General features: G+C 42.6%; 1 non-coding gene and 1 pseudogene across 1 annotated transcript; one reads left to right on the forward strand and one right to left on the reverse strand.

Annotated features, from left to right (window-relative positions):
* The first annotated feature begins 6,756 nt into the window (after positions 1-6,756).
* Positions 6,757-7,367, forward strand: LOC112923255 (histone chaperone ASF1B pseudogene; annotated as a pseudogene).
* Positions 7,368-8,519: 1,152 nt separating this feature from the next.
* TRNAK-CUU (transfer RNA lysine (anticodon CUU)) lies at positions 8,520-8,592 on the reverse strand. The gene has a single exon. It is a non-coding gene; the product is annotated as a tRNA-Lys (tRNA).
* Between the last annotated feature and the right edge of the window lie 552 nt (positions 8,593-9,144).

Here is a 9,144-nt window from a genome sequence, read left to right on the forward strand (position 1 = left end):
GGTAACTAAATTAGCAGAGCAGAGGGACGCCTGGGTGGCCCAGCGGTTGACCTTCTGCCTTCGGCTCAGGGTGTGATCCCGGAGTCCCAGGATCAAGTCCCACATCGGGCTCCCTGCGAGGAGCCTGCTTTTCCCTCTGCCTATGTCTCTGTCTCCCCGTTGTGTGTCTTTCGTAAATGGAAAAATAAAATCTTAAAAAAAAAAAATTAGCAGAGCAGAAAAGACCAACCTTTGTTGGAGAATGCTCTCAAGAAACAGCAATACAACCCACTCCAGAAAGGCTTAGTTAGCAATTGAAGCCTGTACCCTGGAAGGAATAGGGCACTGAAAGCAATGAGAGGTGTCCAAAAAAAACTGAAAAAAGAAGCAGTTAGCCCTACAAGCCTTCCTCCACTCCTATCAGTGAAGCAACCACCCCTCCCCAACTTCTACAAGTACTTTATTGGGGAGAAACAACCTAAGAGACTTTGGGGGAGCACCAGGCAGGAAAAGGGCAGGATGAGGCTTTAATAAAAGTCTGCCCACTGAATGGTGAGGCTCTTCAGTTCCTTACCTCACCCTGTGTTAGAGGCACCACCAGCCAGGTTTATCTTTCTCAGGCAGCAGATTAGAGGCTCTCTCTCCATAAACTAAATTGCTACAGAGAAAATACCTACACATACTGACATTTGGGGGACCACACCCACACCCACAAGCTGGCTGACTACCTCCTCAATCTAAAAATAAGCCCACAAACTAACAAGACCTGCCCACTCACACAGTTTCCAATCAGCTTTGCAGTGATTCATTTAAAAACCTGAACAAACATCCAAGGATCACCAGATCTTCGAGGAAAGCTTCCAACAGTAAAGACAGAGGCCAAAACAAATAAACCAAAGGAGGAGAAAAAGAACTCAGAGGAAACAGATAATGCAAATGGTAAAAGTAATTAATATTATCAGGGAGATAAGATTTTAATTCCATGAAATAAGACTAAATCCTTTCAGAAGGAAGGAAGGAAAGAAAAGGAGAGAAATGAAATGGGTGGGGGGTGGGGGGGGAAGAAAAATTAGAAACAAAAGGTGATTTTAAAAATTTAAAATGAGGGTAAGTAAAAAAGATAACAAAATTAAAGTATTAATCTGAGAGTTTCAATATCTAAATAAAAGAGTTCCCCAAAGAGAGGACGTTGGGAACAAAATTATAAGGAAGTAGCACAAGAATATTTCCCAGAGATAAAGATCAATGGAGCACCTGAATGGTGCAGTTGATAAAGCATCCAACCAACTCTTGGTTTAGGTTTGGGTGTGGTCTCAGGGTAGCGAGATGGAGCACTTTTAGGCTCCGTACTCAGCGTGGAGTAGGCTTGAGATTCTTTTGCTCCCTCTGCCTCCCACTTATGCTCTCTCTCTCAAATAAATAAAAAAATCTTTTTATTTTTTATTAATTTTTAATTTTTTTTAAAGATTCTATTTACTTATTCATGAGAGAAACAGAGGGAGAGAGAGGCAGAGACACAGGCAGAGGGAGAAGCAGACTCCATGCAGGGAGCCCGTCGTGGGACTCGATCCCAGGTTTCCAGGATCACGCCCTGGGACAAAGGCAGTGCCAAACTGCGGAGCCACCCGGGCTGCCCTTTTTTTTTTTTTTAAAGGTCAAGTCTCCAGTTTATTTATTTTTATTTATTTTTTTAGAGATTTAATTTATTTATTATTCATGAGAGACACACACACAGAGAGGCAGAGACACAGGCAGAGGGAGAAGCAGGCTCCATGCAGGGAGCTCGATGTGGGACTGGATCCTGGGACTGCAGAATCATGCCCTTGGCGGAAGGCGGCACTCAACCACTGAGCCACCCAGGCATCCCAAGTCTCCAGTTTAAAAGTGCATATTGAACATGCAATCATGGAATCATTATGTTGTACACCTAAAACTAATTAATCTATGTGTCAATTGTACGTCAATAAAAAAGAACATACTGAATGCTCAATATAATACATTTATAAAACAGCAACACTAAGACATGTCAACTTGAAATTTCAGAACACCAAAAAAGAGATGACTCTAGAAACTTTCAAAGGAAAAAACCCATAAACAGAAGATTGAGAGAATCATGTTGAATTTCTCCACAACACTGCATGCTAGAAGATAATGGATCATTGTCCTCAAAGTACAGAATTAAAAAATTGTTTTTAACTTAGATATATTTAGACATACATAGTATTAAAATGTTTATACTCTTCATCAGGATGGCATTAGAGGATACATTCTAGCAAAATAGAGGATACACTCTAGCAAAATTATTTATAATAATAAACCGAGAAAGAGAAGTCATCAGATCCAGGAAACTGGATAGTCCAAGGATGACTGCTGTGTAGTAGATCCAGAAAGAAATCAGTACAGATCCAAGTAGGAAGACAAATACCTCCAGGAGGAAGGGCTACGTGGGGAAGAAATGGCAATGATAGTGCATAAAATGGAATTAACAGGCATTTTACAGAGATCAGAGATTCAAAGAAAACTAAGCAGAGGGGAAAAAAGGGGCAGATGTTAAATATCATTTACACTTTCAGGCTTAGCAGTAGATAATATTTACATTGAAAACTCTGAAAAGCTGAGGAGGAATCCCATATTTCCTAAATACAGAAAAATGTTTATGCATAAATATATCTTTTACAGTAATTAATTATAAAATCAAATAGCAAAAATAAACTAAATGTCCATTAATGTGGACATAAACTAATGTCCAGAGAAATAATTAAATAAATCATGACATATCACTTGATGGGATTTAAATTAATAACATTACAACCTTTTCTGCATACCAAGCACTCGTTTTAGAACCTGCCTTGGGAGCAGCCTATTAAATTGAAAGGAGGAATTGAAAAAAGGAGACTGAGAGTTGCTTGCGTGTTATTGTTGTTGGAAGCTAAAACTAAATGCCTTGTAGAAATGTCAATCAAGTAAATCCAAAAACAGGCAGCCAAAAACAACTCCAACTAACATGTTGTTAGTCTCTAGTATTGTCTGTATGAAGTAGGAAACAGAAGGTAAATGTTTTGGTAAACCTGTCTCTGATGGCTTTGGGAAGAAAGACACAAGGTTCGGTGATATGATCTTGAAGTGGTAGAGCCTGGAAAGAGATGACTGCGGCATTGCTGACCTACTTCAAGAGTGATTCATTTTGCAATAGGAAACAAGTCAGGAAAGATCTTGGATATAGCGAAGAACAGAGGGCTCACATTCCCCTTTTCCCAGAGCAAGATCCTCAGCCAATCAAAGGATCTGTCCCTCTACCCCAGCAGCTCCAGGCATAAAGTCCTGGCTGCTTCTGAATAGGAACAGTAAGACAAGGAGGCAGGAATCCCTGCAAACCCTACTGGTTGACTCCAAGCCCCAGAGGCTCTGAAATCATCTGCCAGAATGCTGAGCCTTTTATGCAATAGAGCTGTTAGATGATTTCAACAGAAATGCCCCAAATGCTTGAAAAGCTGATCAACTTTGGCTCTACATTACATCTAAACCTCCTAAAACAAGACAAACAAAAACACAGTATGAGAAGTACAAAAGTCTGTATTACATTTTCTTAGTTAAGACTATTTTGAAACTGAAACTCCTCCAACTCCCTTTAGCCAAAAAAGAAAATTCGCCATAATGATGCAGGGGAATCTCTTAAACCCATGGATTGGAAACATAGCTGGGAAACCTGGAAGAGAAAACTCTCACAAACCAGACCAAATGCCCTTTTAGTCTCTAGTCTGTCTGTCTCTTTGTCTCCCTTTCTTCTTTTCAACTGCTTTTGACCAATATTTTGAACTCATCAGTTCGATTGTCCTTCACTGGCACCAGTCTGGCAAAAATCCCAGCCTGTATCAATCCAACATTTAATATCATCTGTAGGTAGATCTGTGCTGCTATGGACACCTGAAGAAAAACCATACTGTGCAGATTGGTATGATTGAGACCAGTATGAATGCATGGTCCCCAATATCCACTGGACCTTTAATACCGCTCAGGGAGTCTTTGGCTCCCCTATTCTGTCCACATGTACATTCTTCACAGCTCTTCTCTGCTCTTCTCCCACCTCCAATCCCACTGCCTCTGGCTTAGAGTATGGACTCCCCTCATCTCTTACTTTACAAAGAAAAGGAAGTAGCAGTAATAGATCATTAGTAATAACAACAGAAGAAGAATATAATAATAATAGAAGAATGCTCTGTTAGGTCTCACCAACTAACTATTCTTTGATCTCTCTCCTGTTAAATGGACAAGGCATGAGAGAGACAAAGAGAGAGAAGAGACACAGGCAGAAGGAGAAGCAGGCTCCCCACTGCCTGACGCAGGACTCCATCCTGGATCCTGGGATCACGACCTGAGCTGAAGGCAGCTGCCCAACCGCTGAGCCACCCAGGGGCCTTCGCTCTTTTACATTTTTTTAAATTTATTTTTTATTTTTTTAAATTTTTATTTATTTATGATAGTCACACACACACAGAGAGAGAAGCAGAGACACAGGCAGAGGGAGAAGCAGGCTCCATGCACCAGAAGCCCGACGTGGGATTCAATCCTGGGTCTCCAGGATTGCGCCCTGGGCCAAAGGCAGGCGCCAAACCGCTGCACCACCCAGGGATCCCTCTTTTACATTTTTAATTTAAAATTTTAAAAGTATAGCTTGGGGGCCCCTGGGTGGCTCAGTGGTTGAGTATCTGCCTTTGGCTCAGGTCATGATCATGGAGTCCTGGGAATGAGGCCCACATCAGGGTTGGGGAGCCTGCTTCTCCCTCTGCCTGTGTCTCTGCTTCTTTCTGTCTCTCTCATGAATAAATAAATAAAATCTAAAAAAAAAAAAAGTATGGCTTGAGCATGAACTATTTTAGACTGTGTGCTAGAGGATATTGTGGTGAACTAGACAGATGTGGTCCCTATGAACTTTCTAGCCTAGGAGACAGACTTTGACTAAAGAATTTTAAGTCTGATTTGTGTTAATTAATGGGAAGTACAGGATTCTGTGGAAATACATAGCAAGGAAATTTAACTTTATCTAGGAAGTAAGGGAAGGCCTTCTTGAGGAAGGTAAAATTTAAAGTTGCCACTTAAGGAATATGTAATAATTCAATAAGAAGAAAGAGGCTTAAGTTCTATGCAGGCACGAAAATCCGATTGAGATTCCTGTGAAATTTGACAAGTGTATTCTATCAGATTTTTGTGAAACTTTGACAAGTGTATTCTAAAATTGAAACTAGGGATCCCTGGGTGGCGCAGCGGTTTGGCGCCTGCCTTTGGCCCAGGGCGCGATCCTGGAGACCCGGGATCGAATCCCACATCGGGCTCCCGGTGCATGGAGCCTGCTTCTCCTTCTGCCTGTGTCTCTGCCTCTCTCTCTCTCTCATTGTGTGACTATCATAAATAAATAAAAATTAAATAAATAAATAAATAAATAAATAAATAAATAAATAAATAAAATTGAAACTAAAAATGGGATGCCTGGCTGGCTCAGTCAGTAGAGCATGCAACTCTTGATCTTGGGGTAGTGAGTTCAGGCCCCATGTTGGGTGTACTCTTACTCATATATAAACAAACAAGTAAATAAATTAAAATTAAATAAATAAATAAAATTGAAATGAGAAAGAATAAGGTTAGGAAGCACCAAAACAATCTGAAGAGGAATAACATAGAGGAACCTGTCCTATAAAGACCTACTATAAAGTCATAGTAATTAAGACAGTATGGTGCTTGGTACAGCAATGAAACCCTCTCTATGCTTGTGCTTTTCTGCTCATCCTTCAGGACACAGTATGAATTATCACTGCCTCCAGGAAATCTCTGGCTGTTCCTGCCCTCAAAATCTTGAGTACGGGAATCCATGGGTGGCTCAGTGTTTAGCGCCTGCCTTCGGCCCAGGTGTGATCCTGGAGTCCTGGGATCGAATCTCACATAGGGCTCGCTGCATGGATCCTGATTCTCCCTCTGCCTGTGTTTCTGCCTCTCTCTCTCTCTCTCTCTGTGTGTGTCTCTCATGAATAAATAAATAAAATCTTAAAAAACAAAAACAAAATCTTGACTAGATATCATCTTGGGGTACTTCCATAGCACACTTACTTCCCTGATTCTTAACACATTTACTCCAATATCCGCTTCCCCCACTCACTGTTAGGACAGAGATCATTACTCTTTTTCACTGTCAATCCTCAACCTACTAGCATTCCTTTATTGGAAGACTTGAAGTACTACCTTAAAGGCAGTGTGAAGACAGTGCCACCCCACTCCTGCCTATCTCTTGCTACTGTTGACTTTCCAGCCACTCCATTTATTGAAGACGTTAGTACTTTTGGCCATAGTCATATTTTCATAAAGCCAGCCGATTTTAATATCTACAAAGATAATCCATCCAAAATTTGTCTTTGAAGTTTCTTGACATCGGGCAGCCCAGTGGCTCAGCGGTTTAGCACCACCTTCGACCCAGGGCATGATCCTGGAGACCTGGGATCGAGTCCTGCGTCAGGCAACCTGCATGGAACCTGCTTCTCCCTCTGCCTGTGTCTCTTCCATTCTTTCTCTCTCTCTCTCTGTGTCTCTCATAAATAAATAAATAAAATCATTAAAAAAAAAAAAAAAGGAAAGTACTGAAGTTTCTTGACATCATCTTCTTTCAATGTCTGTAAATAATTCTGTTAGTTCAAAAAAAAAAAAAAAAAAAAAAAAAGACCCCGCTGACCGCAGAGGACTCAGGCGCAGGCTTGGCCCCAGCTGTGGCCTTTGCCGCGGCCCGGCAAGGCGATGGCCAAGGTTTCTGTGCTGAACGTGGCGGTGCTGGAGAATCCGAGCCCTTTCCACAGCCCCTTCCGGCTCAAGATCAGCTTTGAGTGCAATGAGGCCCTGGCGGACGACCTAAAATGGAAGATCATTTATGTTGGCTCAGCTGAGAGTGAGGAGTTTGACCAAATCCTGGACTCTGTGCTAGTTGGCCCTGTCCCAGGAGGGAGGCACATGTTCATCTTTCAGGCTGATGCCCCCAACCCATCCCTCATCCCAGAGACTGATGCTGTGGGTGTGACCGTGGTCCTCATCACCTGCACCTACCATGGACAGAAGTTCATCCGTGTGGGCTACTAAGTCAACAATGAATACCCCAATCCCGAGCTGCGGGAGAACCCACTCCTGAAGCCAGACTTCTCTCAGCTCCAGAGGAACATCTTGGCCTCAAACCCCCGAGTGACCCGCTTCCACATCAACTGGGACAACATGGACAGACTAGAGGCCATAGAGAACCAGGACCCCACCCTGGGCTGCGGCCTCCCCTTCAGCTGTGTTCCCATCAAAGGCTTGGGTCTCCCAGGTTGCATTCCTGGGCTCCTACCTGAGAATTCCATGGACTGCATCTAACTCGAGGAATCCAGGCCCTACCTGGGCCCAGCCGGGACTGGGGCCAGTCTCCTAGCACATCTGGAGAGGGCAGCTGGGCCTCCTGGACAATCCCATGGAGGCCATCTAGAGGACTTTGGGGCCATCAGCTATACCCAAGCCAGACGTGGTTTTGAGGAAGGAGCAGGCCTCAGGTCTCTCCCAACCCTGACCCAGAAGGATCAGCTTTTACCTCTACTGCCCAGGCCTGTAAGAAGCAGGTACTTCACTTTTTAATTCTTTGTGACATGTGTCTTTTCTGTCTTCCACACACACTATAAATTCCACCTGCAGGCCTTTCTTCCACCATGCTCCTGTGAGTACCATTGACCCAGAGCTCTTCCCACAGACCTCCCGGGCTTGCCTTGAGGCTTTCTTGGTCAACGCCTGGCATGGCTCCAGGCCTGTTGAGCTGAAGGCTCTGTCATTCCTGTCCCTCCCCAAACATCTGAGCAAATACACCTCTACCATCTTCTACCTCAATTTCTCACTTGGAGGGTCATAAAGTCTACCTTCAAAATCATGAATTCAACCTTTCTACTGTGGACATAAAGGAATGTCACCCAAAGGAGAACAAACAGGTTATTTCTTCAGAGCTTGCTATAGCAAAGGAGTCAGCCACCATCACTTGCTTTTGGCAGAGACTCAATGGCAAGCAAGAAAGCTTTATAGTAAAAAAAAAAAGAAGAAGGCTCCAGGTATGTTCTGATTGGTGGTTGTTGGCATGAGGAAGCTGATGGCATTCTAGCTAGAAATGAGACATCTTTAGGGAGCACATGTGGCACTCTCTTGTTCTGAGTTGGAAGAGAGGGCCAATAAATAAATAAACAAATAGGGAGACCAGCAGTCATTCACCAAGTCCTGATCATTTCAAGCCCTTTGATGCAGAGGTTACAGTCAGAATTCTATTGCCATATACGGTTTGGTTATTGTCCAATTCCATGTTCATATGGTTTGGCCATTGTCCATAAAAGACTATAGTCAGTCTTCTACTACTCATTAAGCATCATCTTCAATCTTTCCAGTACCTATGCAATTACTCCCTCTTTGATGACTCTTTACCTTACGTTTGGACTAATTGCCATCTCTTACTGGATTTTCTTTTCCTTTCCTTTCTTTTCTTTTCTAAGTAGGCTCCATGCCCAATGTGGGGCTTGAACTCATGCCCCTGAGATCAAGAGTCACATGCTCTACCAACTGAGCCAGCTAGGCCTCCCTGAATGGATTTTCAACTTCTCCCTATTGGATATTTTCCTTCAATATCCAAGTAAGTTACAATCTTTTCCAACATAAAAAAAACAAAACAAAACAAAACAAAAACCCCAATCTGAACTCCATCTTTTCATCTACTAACACACCACTACCCTTTGCAAGCAAACTTCTCAGTTTTTCTTAATTTTTGGATCCATCAGAAGCCTCATTCCCACCTCTTCTCTCTACTTTCTGAGGCAGTCTTTATTCTAAAATTGATGTGTATTGAGGCACCTGGGTGGCTCAGTGGTTGAGTATCTGCTTTTGACTCAGGGTATGATCCTGGAGTCTTGGGATCAAGTCCTGCATCAGGCTCTCCTCAGGGAGCCTGCTTCTCCCTCTGCCTATGTTTCTGACTCTCTCTCTGTCTTTATTCTCATGAATGAATAAATAAATAAAATCTTTTTAAAAATTAATTAAATTGATGTGTATCATTACCATCTTTTTTAAAAAAGATTTTATTTATGTATTCATGAGAAACATAGAGAGAAAGAGAAGCAGAGACATAGGCAG

Source organism: Vulpes vulpes, chromosome 14 (genome assembly GCF_048418805.1).
Source record: "Vulpes vulpes isolate BD-2025 chromosome 14, VulVul3, whole genome shotgun sequence".
NCBI lineage: Eukaryota > Metazoa > Chordata > Mammalia > Carnivora > Canidae > Vulpes > Vulpes vulpes.